The sequence below is a fragment of the Ranitomeya variabilis genome, chromosome 5 (assembly GCF_051348905.1).
Source record: "Ranitomeya variabilis isolate aRanVar5 chromosome 5, aRanVar5.hap1, whole genome shotgun sequence".
Classification (NCBI taxonomy): Eukaryota; Metazoa; Chordata; class Amphibia; order Anura; family Dendrobatidae; genus Ranitomeya; species Ranitomeya variabilis.
In genome coordinates, this window is record NC_135236.1 from 309,157,655 (window position 1) to 309,178,639 (window position 20,985).

The window sequence follows — 20,985 nt, forward strand, 5'->3', positions numbered from 1 at the left end:
TGGCCAAGTATTACACAGTGGTTTTCGGTGGCACACAATGAGAGACAGATGCCACACACAGGACTGGCACAGAGGCAGACTTGCCAATCGTTATCTCCCACTATTTTTTTTTTTTACAGGGAGAATTTACCCCCCCCAAAAAAATGGCCAAGTATTACACAGTGGTTTTCAGTGGCACACAATGAGAGACAAATGCCACTCACAGGACTGGCACAGAGGCAGACTTCCCAATCTTTATCTTTCACTATTTTTTTTTTACAGGGAGCATTTACCCCAAAAAATAAATGGCCAAGTATTACACAGTGGTTTTCGGTGGCACACAATGAGAGACAGATGCCACACACAGGACTGGCACAGAGGCAGACTTGCCAATCTTTATCTCCCACTAATTTTTTTTTTTTAAAAGGGAGAATTTACCCAAAAAAATAAATGGCCAAGTATTACACAGTGGTTTTCGGTGGCACACAATGAGAGACAGATGCCACACACAGCAATGGAACAGAGGCAGACTTGCCAATCTTTATCTCCCACTAATTATTTTTTTTTTACAGGGAGAATTTACCCCCCCCCAAAAAAAATGGCCAAGTATTACACAATGGTTTTCGGTGGCACACAATGAGAGACAGATGCCACACACAGGACTGGCACAGAGGCAGACTTGCCAATCTTTATCTCCCACTAATTTTTTTTTTTAAAAGGGAGAATTTACCCAAAAAAATAAATGGCTAAGTGTTACACAGTGGTTTTCGGTGGCACACAATGAGAGACAGATGCCACACACAGCAATGGCACAGAGGCAGACTTGCCAATCTTTATCTCCCACTAATTATTTTTTTTTTTACAGGGAGAATTTACCCCCCCAAAAAAAATTGCCAAGTATTACACAGTGGTTTTCCGTGGCACACAATGAGAGACAGATGCCACACACAGGACTGGCACAGCGGCAGACTTGCCAATCTTTATCTCCCACTAATTATTTTTTTTTTAAAAGGGAGAATTTACCCCCCCCAAAAAAATGGCCAAGTATTACACAATGGTTTTCGGTGGCACACAATGAGAGACAGATGCCACACACAGCAATGGCACAGAGGCAGACTTGCCAATCTTTATCTCCCACTAATTATTTTTTTTTTTACAGGGAGAATTTACCCCCCCCCCAAAAAAATGGCCAAGTATTACACAGTGGTTTTCGGTGGCACACAATGAGAGACAGATGCCACACACAGGACTGGCACAGCGGCAGACTTGCCAATCTTTATCTCCCACTAATTATTTTTTTTTTTAAAGAGAGAATTTAGAAAAAAAAAAGCCCAGTATTACACAGTGGTTTTCGGTAGCACACAAAGAGAGACAGATGCCACACACAGGACTGGCACAGAGGCAGACTTGCCAATATTTATCTCCCACTATTTTTTTTTTTTTTACAGGGAGAATTTACCCCCCCCTAAAAAATGGCCAAGTATTACACAGTGGTTTTTGGTGGCACACAATGAGAGACAGATGCCACACACAGGACTGGCACAGAGGCAGACTTGCCAATCTTTATCTCCCACTAATTTTTTTTTTTTAAAAGGGAGAATTTACCCAATAAAATTAATGGCCAAGTATTACACAGTGGTTTTCGGTGGCACACAATGAGAGACAGATGCCACACACAGGACTGGCACAGCGGCAGACTTGCCAATCTTCATCTCCCACTAATTATTTTTTTTTTAAAAGGGAGAATTTAGAAAAAAAAAAAAAGCCCAGTATTACACAGTAGTTTTTGGTAGCACACAATGAGAGACAGATGCCACACACAGGACTGGCACAGAGACAGACTTGCCAATCTTTATCTCCCACTAATTTTTTTTTTTTAAAAGGGAGAATTTACCCAAAAAAATAAATGGCCAAGTATTACACAGTGGTTTTCGGTGGCACACAATGAGAGACAGATGCCACACACAGCAATGGCACAGAGGCAGACTTGCCAATCTTTATCTCCCACTAATTATTTTTTTTTTTACAGGGAGAATTTACCCCCCCCCAAAAAAAATGGCCAAGTATTACACAGTGGTTTTCGGTGGCACACAATGAGAGACAGATGCCACACACAGGACTGGCACAGCGGCAGACTTGCCAATCTTTATCTCCCACTAATTATTTTTTTTTTAAAAGGGAGAATTTAGAAAAAAAAAATGGCCAAGTATTACACAGTGGTTTTCGGTGGCACACAATGAGAGACAGATGCCACACACAGGACTGGCACAGCGGCAGACTTGCCAATCTTTATCTCCCACTAATTATTTTTTTTTTTAAAGAGAGAATTTAGAAAAAAAAAAAGCCCAGTATTACACAGTGGTTTTCGGTAGCACACAAAGAGAGACAGATGCCACACACAGGACTGGCACAGAGGCAGACTTGCCAATATTTATCTCCCACTAATTTTTTTTTTTTTTACAGGGAGAATTTACCCCCCCCTAAAAAATGGCCAAGTATTACACAGTGGTTTTTGGTGGCACACAATGAGAGACAGATGCCACACACAGGACTGGCACAGAGGCAGACTTGCCAATCTTTATCTCCCACTAATTTTTTTTTTTAAAAGGGAGAATTTACCCAATAAAATTAATGGCCAAGTATTACACAGTGGTTTTCGGTGGCACACAATGAGAGACAGATGCCACACACAGGACTGGCACAGCGGCAGACTTGCCAATCTTCATCTCCCACTAATTATTTTTTTTTTAAAAGGGAGAATTTAGAAAAAAAAAAAAAGCCCAGTATTACACAGTAGTTTTTGGTAGCACACAATGAGAGACAGATGCCACACACAGGACTGGCACAGAGACAGACTTGCCAATCTTTATCTCCCACTAATTTTTTTTTTTTACAGGGAGAATTTACCCCCCCCAAAAAAATGGCCAAGTATTACACAGTGGTTTTCAGTGGCACACAATGAGAGACATATGCCACACACAGGACTGGCACAGCGGCAGACTTGCCAATCTTTATGTCCCACTAATTATTTTTTTTTTAAAAGGGAGAATTTAGAAAAAAACAAAAAAAATGGCCAAGTATTACACAGTGGTTTTCGGTGGCACACAATGAGAGACAGATGCCACACACAGGACTGGCACAGAGGCAGACTTGCCAATCGTTATCTCCCACTATTTTTTTTTTTTACAGGGAGAATTTACCCCCCCCAAAAAAATGGCCAAGTATTACACAGTGGTTTTCAGTGGCACACAATGAGAGACAAATGCCACTCACAGGACTGGCACAGAGGCAGACTTCCCAATCTTTATCTTTCACTATTTTTTTTTTACAGGGAGCATTTACCCCAAAAAATAAATGGCCAAGTATTACACAGTGGTTTTCGGTGGCACACAATGAGAGACAGATGCCACACACAGGACTGGCACAGAGGCAGACTTGCCAATCTTTATCTCCCACTAATTTTTTTTTTTTAAAAGGGAGAATTTACCCAAAAAAATAAATGGCCAAGTATTACACAGTGGTTTTCGGTGGCACACAATGAGAGACAGATGCCACACACAGCAATGGAACAGAGGCAGACTTGCCAATCTTTATCTCCCACTAATTATTTTTTTTTTACAGGGAGAATTTACCCCCCCCAAAAAAAATGGCCAAGTATTACACAATGGTTTTCGGTGGCACACAATGAGAGACAGATGCCACACACAGGACTGGCACAGAGGCAGACTTGCCAATCTTTATCTCCCACTAATTTTTTTTTTTAAAAGGGAGAATTTACCCAAAAAAATAAATGGCTAAGTGTTACACAGTGGTTTTCGGTGGCACACAATGAGAGACAGATGCCACACACAGCAATGGCACAGAGGCAGACTTGCCAATCTTTATCTCCCACTAATTATTTTTTTTTTTACAGGGAGAATTTACCCCCCCCAAAAAAATTGCCAAGTATTACACAGTGGTTTTCCGTGGCACACAATGAGAGACAGATGCCACACACAGGACTGGCACAGCGGCAGACTTGCCAATCTTTATCTCCCACTAATTATTTTTTTTTTAAAAGGGAGAATTTACCCCCCCCAAAAAAATGGCCAAGTATTACACAATGGTTTTCGGTGGCACACAATGAGAGACAGATGCCACACACAGGACTGGCACAGAGGCAGACTTGCCAATCTTTATCTCCCACTATTTTTTCTTTTTTACAGGGAGAATTTACCCAAAAAAATAAATGGCCAAGTATTACACAGTGGTTTTCGGTGGCACACAATGAGAGACAGATGCCACACACAGGACTGGCACAGAGGCAGACTTGCCAATCTTTATCTCCCACTAATTTTTTTTTTTTAAAAGGGAGAATTTACCCAAAAAAATAAATGGCCAAGTATTACACAGTGGTTTTCGGTGGCACACAATGAGAGACAGATGCCACACACAGCAATGGCACAGAGGCAGACTTGCCAATCTTTATCTCCCACTAATTATTTTTTTTTTTACAGGGAGAATTTACCCCCCCCAAAAAAAATGGCCAAGTATTACACAGTGGTTTTCGGTGGCACACAATGAGAGACAGATGCCACACACAGGACTGGCACAGAGGCAGACTTGCCAATCTTTATCTCCCACTAATTTTTTTTTTTTACAGGGAGAATTTACCCCCCCCCCAAAAAAATGGCCAAGTATTACACAGTGGTTTTCGGTGGCACACAATGAGAGACAGATGCCACACACAGGACTGGCACAGCGGCAGACTTGCCAATCTCTATCTCCCACTAATTATTTTTTTTTTTAAAGGGATAATTTAGAAAAAAAAAAAAAAGCCCAGTATTACACAGTGGTTTTCGGTGGCACACAATGAGAGACAGATGCCACACACAGGACTGGCACAGCGGCAGACTTGCCAATCTTTATCTCCCACTAATTATTTTTTTTTTAAAAGGGAGAATTTAGAAAAAAAAAAAAAAAGCCCAGTATTATACAGTGGTTTTCGGTGGCACACAATGAGAGACAGATGCCACACACAGGACTGGCACAGCGGCAGACTTGCCAATCTTTATCTCCCACTAATTAATTTTTTTTTTAAAGGGAGAATTTAGAAAAAAAAAAGCCCAGTATTACACAGTGGTTTTCGGTGGCACACAATGAGAGACAGATGCCACACACAGGACTGGCACAGCGGCAGACTTGCCAATCTTTATCTCCCACTAATTAATTTTTTTTTAAAAGGGAGAATTTAGAAAAGAAAAAAAAAGCCCAGTATTACACAGTGGTTTTCGGTGGCACACAATGAGAAACAGATGCCACACACAGGACTGGCACAGAGGCAGACTTGCCAATCTTTATCTCCCTGCAGTAATCTCAGGAAAGTATGGCAGGCAGCTATAAAAAGGACTGCTGCACACAAAAGTGGGGACAAACACACAAGATAGCTGTGCAGAAAGGAAGGAACAACAGGATTTGTGCTTTGAAAAAAGCAGTTGGTTTGCACAGCGGCGTACACACAAAGCAACGCAGCTATCAGGGAGCCTTCTAGGGCAGCCCAATGAGCTACAGTGCTGAGGAAAAAAAATGTTGCTTCCACTGTCCCTGCAAACAAAAGGTGGTGTTGGACAGTGGAAATCGCTACAGCACAAGCGGTTTGTGGCTTTATGTACCCTGCCTATCACTATCCCTGCTTCTGAAAAAGCGGCAGCAACCTCTCCCTACTCTCAGATCAGCAGCAGTAAGATGGCGGTCGGCGGGAACGCCCCTTTATAGCCCCTGTGACGCGGCAGAAAGCAAGCCAATCACTGCAATGCCCTTCTCTAAGATGGTGGGGACTGAGATCTATGTCATCACGCTGCCCACACTCTGCGTCCACCTTCATTGGCTGAGAAATGGCGCTTTTAGCGTCATTGAAACGCGACTTTGGTGCGAAAGTCGCGTACCGCATGGCAGACCCCACACAGGGATCGGGTCGGTTTCATGAGACGCAGTCTTTGCCAAAAGTCGGCGACTTATGAAAATGAACGATCCGTTTCGCTCAACCCCACTCATCACTAGTAACAATACATAATCAGAGAGATTTATGATTTGTAAAGTGCTGCGTGGTACCTGAGCTGTAGTGTCACAAGAGTGAGTATCATCCAATGGAAATAGCAGCGCCTGGTACTGTAGCTTTATTTATCAGTCAGAGTACTGAAGCAAAAGTTATACAAAAATTTAACAAAGATGGAATTGCTACTATCTCAAAAAGATGTCCAGGCTGACCTTCGAAGTTAATACCTAAACAGCAGCATCTTCTCATAAGATGGATTGAAGGAAATTGACATGCAATTTAATTGCAGTTGTCTAAACAAGTAGAAAGGAAAATGGAGATTACTGTTTTCTATGACACAATGCAGCCTGCACTGCAGTGGAATGAGATGTAAGGGTGTCATGTATGAAGAAAGCCTGACCTGAAGCCTATGCACAAAAAAGCTCACCCACAATGTGGCAGTGCCCATATTGAAAAATATGAAGATTACAGGGACTCTATACTCTGTTGCGATGAGAACAAAGCATTGCAAAGGTGAGGAGAACAAAGAGAATACAAGAAGAACATGGTGAAAATTTTTCAGAGCAAGTATGTCTCCTGATCCGAACCTGATCAAACTCCTATGGGAAATTCTGAAGTGACAAGTTGAGCATGATTCTCAATCCAACATCCAGATGTCACGCCGGAGCAATTAAGTGCCTGGTGTGCAGCATAAAAGTAATAAAGTAGAAGAGTGCCCTGGCAATAGGGAAAGGGGAAAAGGGACACCCCTAAACACTCACCTGAGACTGCACCCTGTGCTACCTATTGTCTCTAGACAGGTTCCCCACCCACGTGTTCGACCACATGTGCTATCAGGTGGCCCTGAGCTAACCCTAGCTAGTGAGCAGGACAGTAAGATACTAGTCTTACAACTAGTGTTGAGTGATACCGTCCGATACTTGAAAGTATCGGTATCGGATAGTATCGGCCGATACCCGAAAAGTATCGGATATCGCCGATACCCGATACCAATACAAGTCAATGGGACACCAAGTATCGGAAGGTATCCTGATGGTTCCCAGGGTCCGAAGGAGAGGAAACTCTCCTTCAGGCCCTGGGATCCATATTACTGTGTAAAATAAAGAATTAAAATAAAAAATATTGATATACTCACCTCTCCGGAGGCCCCTGGACATCACCGCTGGTAACCGGCAGCCTTCTTTGCTTAAAATGAGAGCGTTTAGGGCCTTCCATGACGTTACGGCTTCTGATTGGTCGCGTGCCGCTCATGTGACCGCCACGCGACCAATCACAAGCCGCGACGTCATTCTCAGGTCCTAAATTCCTAGAATGAGGAGTTTAGGGCCTGAGAATGACGTCACGGCTTGTGATTGGTCGCGTGGCGGTCACATGAGTGGCACGCGACCAATCAGAAGCCGTGTCGTCATGGAAGGCCCTAAACGCGCTCATTTTAAGCAAAGAAGGCTGCCGGTTACCAGCAGTGATGTCCAGGGGCCCCCGGAGAGGTGAGTATATCAATATTTTTTGTTTTAATTCTTTATTTTACACAGTAATATAGATCCGATACTGATTCCCGATACCACAAAAGTATCGGATCTCGGTATCGGAATTCCGATACCACAAGTATCGGCCGATACCCGATACTTGCGGTATCGGAATGCTCAACACTACTTACAACTAAATTAAAAGCACACAGTGAGGGTGACAAGCAGGGAGAAATCAAACAACAATTGGAACTAAGCCACTTATCTGGTACAAGTTATTCAGGGGCTGGAACAAAGTCTCCAGAGAGGTCGGCACAGGAAACCTATAACCAGCATATGGGACAGCTAGGAGTGAATTTCTAGGGGTGAATTTAAATAATGAAAGGGAGTGACAGTAAGATCCAGCAGCTGAGATTAGAGCCATATGGAATCTCGGCAGGATCAAAAAGGAAATCTTAACAACTTCCTGACCAAGTAAAAATAAATCTGAACCACTCAAGTTAAATGCCGAGCAGACTCCATAGAGGACCTGCGATCTGCCAATTGTTGCGACCTTCTTAACCAGACACCCCAAAGTTCCCTGAGGGATGTGGCACATTCGTGACAACAAGCTCTAAAAGAGGTAATTTTTAAAGAATGGAAAAAGATAGATGTTGCAATATGTGCTGTCTTTAAAAATCATGGAAGTCATGCAAAATGCTAAATGAGGCAGGTTTTGAAGTGGGGTTTACTCATTTTTAGATTAACTAATTTGAGTACATCTGAAGATTTTGTACTGAAAGTTATATTATTAACCTTACTTTCATGTTATGAGTTTAAAAAATGTTCTACGAAACTCAGCCTTGTCCAAATTTTGAAAATTGTTCTTATGATCAGTGATATATTGATTAAAATCTTACTTATTAAAGGGAGTGTACTCTTACATGCTGAGCAGTGTATACACACAAATATTAAAAAAAATTACATGTATATTTGTTCATTTAATACTACATCAATCATATATTTATATAACCATGCTACTTGAAATGCATTATTGGCCAAATTTATTTTTGTTTCACTTTAAATTGGTTCATGTATAGCTTTTAACCATGTTTAGGACCTGTTTTTCATGTCTTAACAAACTAAAAAATGCGTATTATTAGAAAATTATTGTGTTAGAAGCTAAATGTCCCCTGCTGTGGTGATTAGCTCATAATTACCTTGTTTAAGTAGAGTGGGATAAGATTAAAAAAATAAAGGTAAATGGGTTTCCTAATAGAATTTTAGACAACAGGAGGCTTTGCCATACTATTTCAAACTTTAATAGACTTCTTGGACCTAATGAATTAACAAAACATCACATAATTAAATATTTATAAAAATTGTTTTAGAAATTGTGTATGCTGTAAACTTTTCATATTTAGAATTAGAACCATTAAAACATTATGAGGCTTTGTAAAAGAAAACCGTTTATTCTATAAAAAAAAAGAAAAACAACAAAAAGCAACCAGAAAAAATTATTAGCATTTGCAGCATTTAATTATCGACATTATCAGTATTTATTTTCATTTCATTATTTTTTGTTTTAATCTCTTAGTGACAGTTCAAATTTTACATCTAATGATCAGGCCAATTTTTACAATTCTGACCACTATCACTTTATGAGGTTATAGCTCAGGAACGCTTCAACGGATCCCACTGATTCTGAGAAAGTTTTTCATGACATATTGTACTTCATGTTAGTGGTAAAATTCCTTCAATATGACTTGTGTTTATTTATGAAGAAAATGGAAATTTGGCAAAAATTTTGAAAATTTTGCAATTTTCAAACTTTTAATTTTGTGCCCTTAAATCAAAGATCATATCGCACAAAATAGTTAATAAATAACATTTCCCACATGTCTACTTTACATCAGCACAATTTTGGCAACAGTTTTTTTTGTTAGGACATTATAAGGGTTAAATTTGACCAGCAATATCTCATTTTTCCAAAAAATTTACAAAACCATTTTTAGGGACCACCTCACATTTGAAGTGAGTTTGGGGGTCAATATGACAGAAAATATACAAAAGTGACACAATTCTAAAAACTTCACCCCTCAAGGTGCTCAAAACCAGATCAATAAGTTTATTAACTCTTCAGCTGCTCCACGAGAAAAAAGCAATGTGGAAGGAAAAAAACGCCGGTTGACTTTTTGAACCCAAAATTGGCTGGAATCAATGGTGGGTGTCAAGTCACGTTTGGAGACCCCTTATGTACCTAAACAGTGGAAACCCCCCAATTATAACCCCAACGTTAACACAGCCCTACCCCTGACCCTAATCCCAACCCTAACCCTAATCCCAACATTAATCCTAACCACAACCCTAACCCCTACTCCAACATCACCCTAACCACAACACCCGAACCATAACCCCTACACAACCGTAACCCCAACATAACCCTAACCCCAACACCACAACCATAACCCCCACACCACAACTGTAACCCCAACCATAACCCCAGCACAACCCTAACCCTAGCCCCAACCCTAACCCTAGCCCCAACCCTAACCCTAATGGAAAAATGGAAATAAATAATTTATTTTATTTTATTATTTTTAACAAACGAAGGGGGTGATAAGGGGGGTTTGATTTACAATTTTTTTTATTTTGATCACTGTGATAGGGTCTTTCATAGAGATCAAAATTAACTAATAGGAAAAATCTCCTATTGTTGCTAGGTGCAGGAAGAAGATGCCGATGGCTGGGGGACAGAGGACACCGGAGGTACTGAGGGGGGACTCGGGGGAACCCCATTTCTCCCTCCTCTGGTATGTTAGATCATATCAGAGAAGAGAGAAATGAATGGGAAATCTGACTTCTTTTGCAGTTGCCGTTATTTGGTGAATAACGGCGATCGCAAACTGGGAACAGTAAAAACTGACCAGATTTATGTTCTCCAGGGTCTCAGCTACCCCCATTAGCTGAGACCCTAGAGATTTTCTGATGCTGGGGGACATTATAACCTTATTTCTCCACACTGTAATAAGCGGCGCTGAAGAATAATTACCCTTAATTGTCGCCATTAAAAGTACCTGTGGTCGTTAAGGGGTTAATAAAAAACATGAATCAGGTTGACCACTACTCAGATATTAATGACCTATCCTCACAAAAAGTCACTAATATCAGAGTGGTGGGATCCCACATCGGGCTTTCCCATGATTTTCATCTGCATATGTAAACATTGTACAGATTGGAACAGCACGTCTCTTTACACTCTTTATTCAAAAGAACAAGAGCTGAACTACAGTGCTCTGCAAAAGCTGATAACATCTGGTAGTGGGGGTTTCAGACCACCTATCTGATATTGATAATTTAATTATTAAAGTAGTGGACAACACCGTTAAAGGGAACCTGTCACCCTCAAAATCGAGGGTGAGCTAAGACCACCAGCATAAGGGGCTTATCTACAGCATTCTTGAATGCTGTAGATAAGCCCATGATGTATCCTAAAAGATGAGAAAAAGAGGTTAGATTATACTCACCCAGGGGCGGTCCCAGTCCCGGTCCGGTCCGATGGGCGTCGCGGTCCGGTGCCTCCTATCTTCATCAGATGACACCCTCTTCTTGTCTTCATGCTGCGGCTCTGGCGCAGGCTTACTTTGTATGCCCTGTTGAGGGCAGAGCAAAGTACTGCAGTGCGCAGGCACCAGGCCTCTCTGCACTCTGCAGTACTTTGCTCTGCCCTCAACAGGGCAGACAAAGTACGCCTGCGCCAGAGCTGCAGCGTGAAGACCAGAAGAGGATGTCATCCTATGAAGATGGGAGGCCCCGGACTGGACCACGATGCCCATGCCCCCCTGAGGTCTTCATTTTTTTGTAATTTCATCGCACTTTTTTCCCACTTTCTAGTACACTATATGGTAAATTCAATGGTACCGTTCAAAAGTACAACTCGTCCCACAAAATCAGTCTCTCACATGGCCATATTGATGGAAAAATAACAAAGTTATGGCTCTGGGAACAACAGGAGCAAAAAATGGAAACGCAAAAATGGAAACACCCCTGGTCCTTAAGGGGTTAACCTCCCATTGATTCTGCACCAATTGTGAAAGATAATTTTTCTTGGTTATTAGCAGAAACCTGTTGCCTTTATGGGTTTCACAGGTTTCTGTTTCCCAGTTAATATCCGGGTAGTTAAAGTCCCCGATAACCAGGACCTCATTATGAGTTGCAGCTTCATCTATCTGCTTTAGAAGTAGACTTTCCATGATTTCTGTTATATTTGGCGGTTTGTAACAGACCCCAATGAGAATTTTGTTACCATTTTTCCCTCCATGAATTTCGACCCATATGGACTCGACATCCTCATTACCTTCGCTAATATCCTCCCTTAAAGTGGACTTTAGACAAGACTTTACATAGAGACAAACCCCTCCTCCTCTCCGATTTTTACGATCCTTTCTAAACAGACTGTAACCCTGTAAGTTAACTGCCCAGTCATAGCTTTCATCTAACCATGTCTCGGTTATTCCCACTATGTCAAAGTTACCTGTAGATATTTCTGCTTCTAGTTCTTCCATCTTGTTTGTCAGGCTTCTGGCATTTGCGAGCATGCAGTTTAGAGGATTTTGTTTTGTTCCAATCTCCTCTCTGTGGATTGTTTTAGAAATGTTCTTACCTCCCTTCTGAGTATGTTTTCCTGGGTCTTCTTTGTTCGAGTCTAATGTTTTTCTTCCCGTCCCAGTCCCGTGGTGGACTGGGGGTTGACAGTAAGTGGGGTCTACAACCTCGTCATCATCATCCTGTGTGTTCTCACACCCATCGTCCTCAGAGCAACCTCTTCCTGCCCCGACCGAAAAGTCAAGTTTTCGTTCCAATCAGGTATCTCAGTCTCATCATCATCTTCCTCATTGTTTCCACCAACAGGAGTTACAATTTGGGAACGAGGGTCTACATTATGCTCAGAACCTTCTTCATCTGGCCCTGGATCCGATTCACAAAGATTCTGGGCATCAGTGCAGATCATTTCCTCGTCTGGATTCACAGAAGCTCTGGAGCAGACCTCTGATTCCCAGGCTATAGTATGCGTAAACAGCTCTACAGACTCAACCATGTGTGTTACCCCATGCTCAGACGGGCAGCTGGAGACTTGGGAGCTGTGAGGAAGCAAATGCGATTGGGGTGACAACTCTGAGGACTGGAGTACTTGTGATGTTGAAGTTGACATGGAGGAGAGCCCACTTGAACGAGCACTTGATATCCGTTCAAGCACCTGCTGTTTTTGTGCCTCATCTGGAATTTTTGGTGATGCTTGTAGGGATGGTCATAAGAAAGGGATTATATCAGATTGTCCACGAAAAGAAGTAGACATCTTACTTTGGCTGGAAGATGGTCTTTCTTCTGCAGATGTTACTGTTGCTTTACCACCTACCCCACGGACACAACCTTTTTTTCCCTTTACAACACGCCTATTCCCCTTTCCACCAGCAGCAGGCCTTTTGCCACTCATTTTAGTGCTTAACTAATTGGCAACTCTGTATCTGTAGTTGTTGGCACAACAACCGATGGATGAAAACCAAGCAGAACTGAGTGGCCAAATGTGGTACTAGGCCCAAAACTATTAACTGGATTAGATGCAGTGAAAATTGAGATACACAGACGGTGTAGTTAGTTTGACAGGCGTGTTACTCTGCTGACGTGCAGACACTGCTCTTAGGCCCAAAACTATTAACTGGATTAGATGCAGTGAAAATAGAGATACACAGGCGGTGTAGTTAGTTTCACAGGCGGGCTACTCTGCTGACGTGCAGACACTGCCACTAAGCCCAAAACCCTAAAACGATTTACTGGGTTAGATGCAGTAAAAATTGAGATACACAGGCGGTATAGTTTGTTTCACAGGTGGGCTACTCTACTGACGTGCAGACACTGCTCATAGGCCCAAAACTATTAACTAGATTAGATGCAGTAAAAATTGAGATACACAGGCGGTATAATTTGTTTCACAGGTGAGCTACTCTGCTGACGTGCAGACACTGCTCCTAGGCCCAAAACTATTAACTGGATTAGATGCAGTAAAAATTGAGATACACAGGTGGTATAGTTTGTTTCACAGGCGGGCTACTCTGCTGACGTGCAGACACTGCTCCTAGGCCCAAAACTATTAACTGGATTAGATGCAGTGAAAATAGAGATACACAGGCGGTGTAGTTAGTGTCACGGTTTGTCTGGTTCGGTTCTTTTAGGGTTAACTCCTGTAGCCTCACATTGGTCCTGGGTGGACTTTTTATAGCCTCTTTCTGGGAGGTTCCTTTGTCAGTTATACTTCCGCCCTTGGCTAAGTGTGTTGACCCCTGAGTGTGTTTTGTGCTGTGTGCTGGTTTGTTTGATCTCTTGGCTTTCTGACTCGGTCTGCTCTCTGGATATTGTTTATTGGATTCCCTATTTGTACCTTCTCTGTCCGTTCGTTATTGACCTCGGCTTGGCCCCTACTATCCTTTCTGTCTAGTCCCTTGGTACTGTAACGCTATCCTGTGCTCTGACCCCGGCCTGATCTGTTTCTTTCTCTATCTTTGCCCCTTGGTAGCTTTGTTTGTTAGTTGCCTTTCTAGGAGTTTTCCTTCAGCTTCTAGTTCCCTGGAGCATAGGCCATGCCCACTTGCAGTCAGGTGATTCAGGTCCTCCCAGGCCTGAAGCCAGTCTTGCTTGCTCTGCATTTCTGGGAGTCTGCGGCTCTCTCCGGATCCTGTCTTTCCAGGAATTAGTACCGGTGAGTGTCGCTCATATTTCCCATTCTGACATTATAACTGACCACTAAGTTATTTCTGTTTTACTGCAGTTTTGGGCGTGTATTGTGAGGAGGGTTATGGATCCCATACAGTCTTTATCTGAACAGATGAAAAAACTGAGTCAGATGTTTCAGGCTTTAACCCTGGAGCAGCAGGCCCTTGCTCATTCTCAGCAGCAGGTCACTGAGACTGTGCAGGGAGCGTTGTCTTCTGGTGTTCAGGGGGCTATGGCGAGTGATGTGGCATTGATGTCTCCTGAACCCCCTGTTAAATTGCCTGACTTTTTTTCTGGGAACAAGAAGGAGTTCAGGGTTTTTAAAGAGGGTTGTAAACTTTTTTCAATTTGAGACCACGGTCCTCTGGGGATGAAAGTCAGAGGGTAGGGGTGGTCATGTCCCTGTTAAGGGGGTCTCCGCAGGCTTGGGCATTCTCCCTTTCTCCCACTGCTCCTGAGAGATTGTCAGTGAATGCATTTTTTGAGGCCCTCGGGCACATATATGATGAGCCTGACCGAGTGCGATTGGCAGAAGATATGGTGATGAGTGTCTGTCAGGGGAAGCACTCGGCTGAGTGGTTTTGTATGGAGTTCCGCCGCTGGGTCGCGGAGGTTTCTTGGAACGATGCCGCTCTCCGAGGACTTTTTCATAGAGGCTTGTCCGAGCGGCTGCAGGATGCCCTGGCGTTACACCCTCCACCAAACACCCTCGAGGACGCCATGACTCAGGCCGTCCGCATGGACCGCAGGTTGCGGGCCAGAGGGGCAATGCAGGTGGAGACTCCGTTGTTTCACAGTGGAAAAGAGACTGTTTCTGAGCCTATGGAAGTAGGTGCTCTCAGCTTAAAAGAAAAAGAGAGAAAACGCCGGCGGGAAAATCAGTTATGTTTTTACTGTGGTGAAGCTGGACATTGGAAGAAGGAGTGTCCTTCCTGCCCATCATCGACCCGGTCGGCGGGAAACGACTAGGTCTGGGTAGTTATCGAGGAGACTACTCAGACCCGCAGGTCCATTTGTCCTCATTTTCTAAGGTGTTGCTTCATGTGGAACTGTTAGTGGATGGTTTTCTTCTTTTTCGACAGCATTTGTGGACTGCGGCTCATCTATCAATCTGATTGACTCCCAATTGGTCACACGTTGCAAGATAGGGACAGTTAGGCTCAAGTCTCCAATCAAAGTGGTGGCCATTGACTCCTCCCCCCTCACAAAAGAGGGAATTCTCTTTATGTCTGATTTGTTTTCGCTCAGAGTGGGTGCTGCTCACGAGGAGAAATTAAGTTGTTTTGTTCTGGACAATCTGCCAGCGGGCTTGGTGTTGGGTATGCCCTGGTTACAATGTCATAATCCAGTTATTAATTGGAAAATGGGGGGGATTGTTCAATGGGGGTCTAATTGTTCTAAGTTGTGTTCTAAATCTGCATTGTTGGTTAAACCTGTCAAATCTGTGTCTGTGTCATCTGTCGAGCTGGAAGGTATTCCGGAGTACCTGATAGACTTTGAAGATGAGTTCTCAGAAAGCGAGGCTGAGACGTTACCGCCACATAGAACTTTTGATTGCGCCATTGAGTTAGTCCCAGGGGTTAAACTACCTAAAGCCCGTCTGTTTAATTTGTCTGGCCCTGAGCGCTTGGCTATGAAAAATTACATTGCTGAAAGTCTTCGCAAGGGACATATACGTCCTTCTGTCTCACCTGTGGCTGCAGGGTTCTTTTTTGTTAAAAAAAAAGATGGCGGTTTACGTCCCTGTCTCGACTTTCGAGAACTTAATAAAATAACTGTTCGGAATACGTATCCTCTCCCGTTGATTCCTGATTTATGTAATCAATTATTAGGGGCTAAATGGTTCTCCAAACTGGATCTTCGGGGAGCATATAATATAATAAGAGTCCGGGAGGGGGACGAATGGAAGACTGCGTTCCTCACATCTGAGGGACTTTTTGAAAATTTAGTCATGCCATTTGGTCTTACCAACGCCCCCGCCATATTTCAGAATTTCATCAATGTTGTGTTTTCTGATCTCATTGGTCGTTTTGTTGTGATTTACTTGGATGATATTCTGATATACTCATCTGACAGTCAGTCTCATCTGATTCATGTACGAACTGTCCTCCAAAGACTTAGGGAAAATCATCTGTTTGCTAAATTAGAGAAATGTTTGTTTTTTGTTCAAGAATTATCTTTTTTGGGGTTGACTGTGTCATGTGAGGGTTTTCGTATGGACCCCAAAAAAGTGCAGGCCACTGCTGATTGGGTACAACCCTGAGATCTTAAGGGGCTTCAGCGCTTCTTGGGGTTCGCCAATTATTACCGTAAATTTATTCGGGGGTTTTCGCAGGTGGTCAAACCTCTCACAGATTTAACACGCAAAGGTGCGGATGTAAAAAATTGGTCCTCGCCTGCTGAAGAAGCCTTTGCTGCTCTGAAGAAATGCTTTACTACCGCCCCAGTTTTGGTACAGCCAGATCTGTCCAAACCTTTTATTGTGGAGGTGGACGCCTCTGAGGTGGGGTTGGGTGCTGTGTTGTCTCAAGGGTCCGTCACTCTGACCAACCACAGGCCATGTGGGTTTTTTTCCAGGAAGTTCTCTGCTGCTGAAAGGAATTATGATGTAGGCAACAGAGAGCTTCTTGCGGTGAAATTGGCGTTTGAAGAGAAGAGGCACTTTTTGGAGGGGGCCAAACATCCGGTCACTGTAATTACCGATCATAAAAATTTATCTTATATTGAATCTGATAAAAGACTTACGCCCAGACAGGCCCATTGGTCACTTTTTTTCTCTTGTTTTCAGTTTACCATAACGTTTCGGCCAGGGTCAAAAAATATCAAGGCTGATGCTTTGTCTCATAGTTTTCATTCGGTGTCTCCACCTGAGCCACCGTCCTCCATTCTTCGCCCTGGGGTAGTGTTGGCAGGGGTTTCGTCTGAGTTGGAACGGGAGATTGAGGAGGCTCAGTCTCTGGCTCCTGCTGCCAAGCCGGTGGGTAAGTTATTTGTCCCGCTCCAGCTTCGACTTAAACTCCTGCAAGAGTTTCATGAGTCCAAGCTTACAGCTCATCCTGGTATTTCGGCCACGCGCCTAGCTATAGCTAAGATTTTTTGGTGGCCTACTCTAAGTTCTGATGTTAAAAAATTCATTTCTGGTTGTGGGGTCTGCGCTCGTTCCAAAAACTCACACAGCCGGCCGGCTGGGGAACTGATGCCCTTGGCAGTTCCTGAAAGGCCATGGACTCACTTGTCCATGGACTTTATTACCAATCTTCCCCTGTCTAGGGGCAATACAGTGGTATGGGTAGTGGTGGACAGGTTCTCGAAGCAGGCTCATTTTGTTCCTTTGACCGCATTACCTTCTGCTGAGACTTTATCCGGATTGTTTGTGCAGCATGTGGTCCGGTTGCATGGGGTACCCCTGAATGTGGTGTCTGATCGTGGGGTGCAGTTTGTGGCAAAGTTTTGGCATGTCTTCTGTAAGAAATTGGGGATTTCTCTGTCATTCTCATCTGCATACCATCCAGAGAGCAAAGGTCAGACAGAATGCACTAATAATGTCTCTGGAACAGATCCTCAGATGTCTGACTTCCGCTAGACAGAATGACTGGTGTGATGTACTGCCATTGGCGGAGTTTGCTTTCAATAGTCGGGTGAGCCAAGCTACGTGTATGTCTCCTTTCATGATTAATTATGGTTTTATTCCACATTTCGGCAAGTTTTCTCGTATGGATTCTGGATGTCCTGGGGCTGAGGGTGCTGTTCAGAGTTTAAAGAATACATGGGCAGAGGTCCAGCGGAATATCTCCAGGTCTCAAGGGAGATATACATTTTTTGCTGACAGGAAAAGAACCCCAGGTCCTGTGTTTCGGGTTGGGGACGAAGTTTGGCTTTCCACGCTCGTTCCTTCAGCTAAATTGGGCCCTAAGTTTATTGGCCCATACAAGATTGTAGAAAAGGTCAATCCAGTTGCTTACAGGTTATGTTTACCAGTCAATTACCATTCAAGATCCCTAATGTCTTCCATAAATCCCTACTGAAACCTTTTATGCCAGTTCGGGGGGACTCTGGGTCTGCTGCGCCTCCTGTTTTGGTGGAGGGACACATGGAATATGAGATTGATCACATCATGGATTCCAGGTTGGTGCGGCAATCGGTACAGTATCTGGTTCACTGGAAGGGGTATGGGCCGGAGGACAGGTCCTGGGTTGCTGCCCGCTTGGTACATGCAGATCGCTTGATTCGTGCTTTTCATTCCAGGTATCCTGGTAAGCCTGGGGGTCCAGTGGCCCCCCGTTGAGAGGGGGGTACTGTCACGGTTTGTCTGGTTCAGTTCTTTTAGGGTTAACTCCTGTAGCCTCACATTGGTCCTGGGTGGACTTTTTATAGCCTCCTTCTGGGAGGTTCCTTTGTCAGTTATACTTCCGCCCTTGGCTAAGTGTGTTGACCCCTGATTGTGTTTTGTGCTGTGTGCTGGTTTGTTTGATCTCTTGGCTTTCTGACTCGGTCTGCTCTCTGGATATTGTTTATTGGATTCCCTATTTGTACTTTCTCTGTCCGTTCGTTATTGACCTCGGCTTGGCCCCTACTATCCTTTCTGTCTAGTCCCTTGGTACTGTAACGCTATCCTGTGCTCTGACCCCAGCCTGATCTGTTTCTGTCTCTATCTTTGCCCCTTGGTAGCTTTGTTTGTTAGTTGCCTTTCTAGGAGTTTTCCTTCAGCTTCTAGTTCCCTGGAGCTTAGGCCACGCCCACTTGCAGTCAGGTGATTCAGGTCCTCTCAGGCCTGAAGCCAGTCTTGCTTGCTCTGCATTTCTGGGAGTCTGCGGCTCTCTCCGGATCCTGTCTTTCCAGGAATTAGTATCGGTGAGTGTCGCTCATATTTCCCATTCTGACAGTTAGCTTCACAGGCGGGCTACTCTGCTGACGTGCAGACACTACTACTAAGCCCAAAACAATTTACTGTGTTAGATGCAGTAAAAATTAAGATACACAGGCGGTGTAGCTAGCTTCACAGGTGGGCTACTCTGCTGACGTGCAGACACTGCTACTAAGCCCAAAACCCCAAAACGATTTACTGGGTTAGATGTAGTAAAAATTGAGATACACAGGCGGTGTAGCTAGCTTCACAGGCGGACTACAGACAATGCTACTAGCCCAAAAGGATTGGCTGAGCTAGATTACACCAAATGCTGTGACTAACACTTGCACAGCACTGGCTCAGACCTGCCTGGCAAACAGTGCTATGAACTGCTGTAACCTACCCTGAAAAGATATTACAACTTGTCCCAACTCCTCCCGACTCCCTAAACCTATCACTCTGACAATTCGCTCCAAAAAACACTCTTAGTCTGTATAGCGCCCACAGCAGCAGTGGTGCCGTCTAAAACTAAGCTGTAGCAGTGAGGAAATGGTGGCGACGGGGCAAATGGCTGGTTCTTATAGGGCAAGGACATGTGACATACACAGCCAATGACACATGCCCTTGCTTGTTTGCATCACATGCACATTGCTGTGTGTGTGTGCACTGCTGATAGGCTGAGAGACTGCACCACCCCTCTGTAAATGCGGGAAAGAAAAAAAAATGGAGATCGGCGTTATTTCAGCACAGATCTTTCCCCCGCCCCCCACCCACTATACACTGAAACAGTCCATTAACAATGATAAACAGTTTTAATGTGCAAATCAAGCTAGGCTTTTGGTGAATGAACAGTTATCGAACAGAAACTCGAACAGCCAAATTTTAAGCAATTTGTTCGGGTTCGTCGAACGACTCGAACACCGCCCAAAACAGCTCGAATTTGAAATTGGCGAACAGTTCAACTCGAACACCGCTCATCTTTAATGATGAGTAGGATTTGGTAGTAAGACTCATCATTTCCACTCCTGCTCCAGTACGGGTAGTACTGGAGGCTTATCCAGATCAGCTGAGACAGGTCGCCTCATTACAGTCATAGAAAAAGCTGAATTTATTTTTGAATTTATTTTTAATTGTAAAACACTGGGTAAAACCGTCATTGAAAAAGACCTGGGTGTATGGGTGGATGACAAACTCACATTTAGCGGCCAGTGTCAGGCAGCTGCTACAAAGGCAAATAAAATAATGGGATGCATTAAAAGAGGCATAGATGCTCATGAGAACATAATTTTACCTCTATACAAGTCACTTGTGTGACCACACTTAGAATAGTGTGTACAATTCTGGTCTCCGGTGTGCAAGAAAGACATAGCTGAACTAGAGCGGCTGCAGAGAAGAGTGACCAAGGTTATTAGAGGACTGGGGGGTCTGCAATACCAAGACAGGTTATTACACTTGGAGCTATTTAGTTTGAAAAAACGAAGGCTAAGGGGTGATCTTATGTTAATGTATAAATATATGAGGGGACAGTACAGAGACCTTTCTAATGACCTTTTTACTCGTATACCTGAGATGGGGACAAGGGGGCATCCTCTACGTCTGGAGGAAAGAAGGTTTAAGCATAATTAATCACAAATGCGGATTCTTTCTGTAAGAGCAGCAAGACTATGGAACTCTCTGCCTTATGATGTTGTAATGAGTAATACATTACTAAAATTTAAGAGGGGACTGGATGCCTTTCTTGAAAAGCATAATGTTACAGGTTATATACACTAGTTCCTTGATAGGGCGTTGATCCAGGGAACTAGTCTGATTGCTGTATGTAGAGTCAGGAAGGAAATTTTTTCTCCAATGTGGAGCTTACTGTTTGCCACATGGGTTTTTCTTGCCTTCCTCTGGATCAACATGTTAGGGCA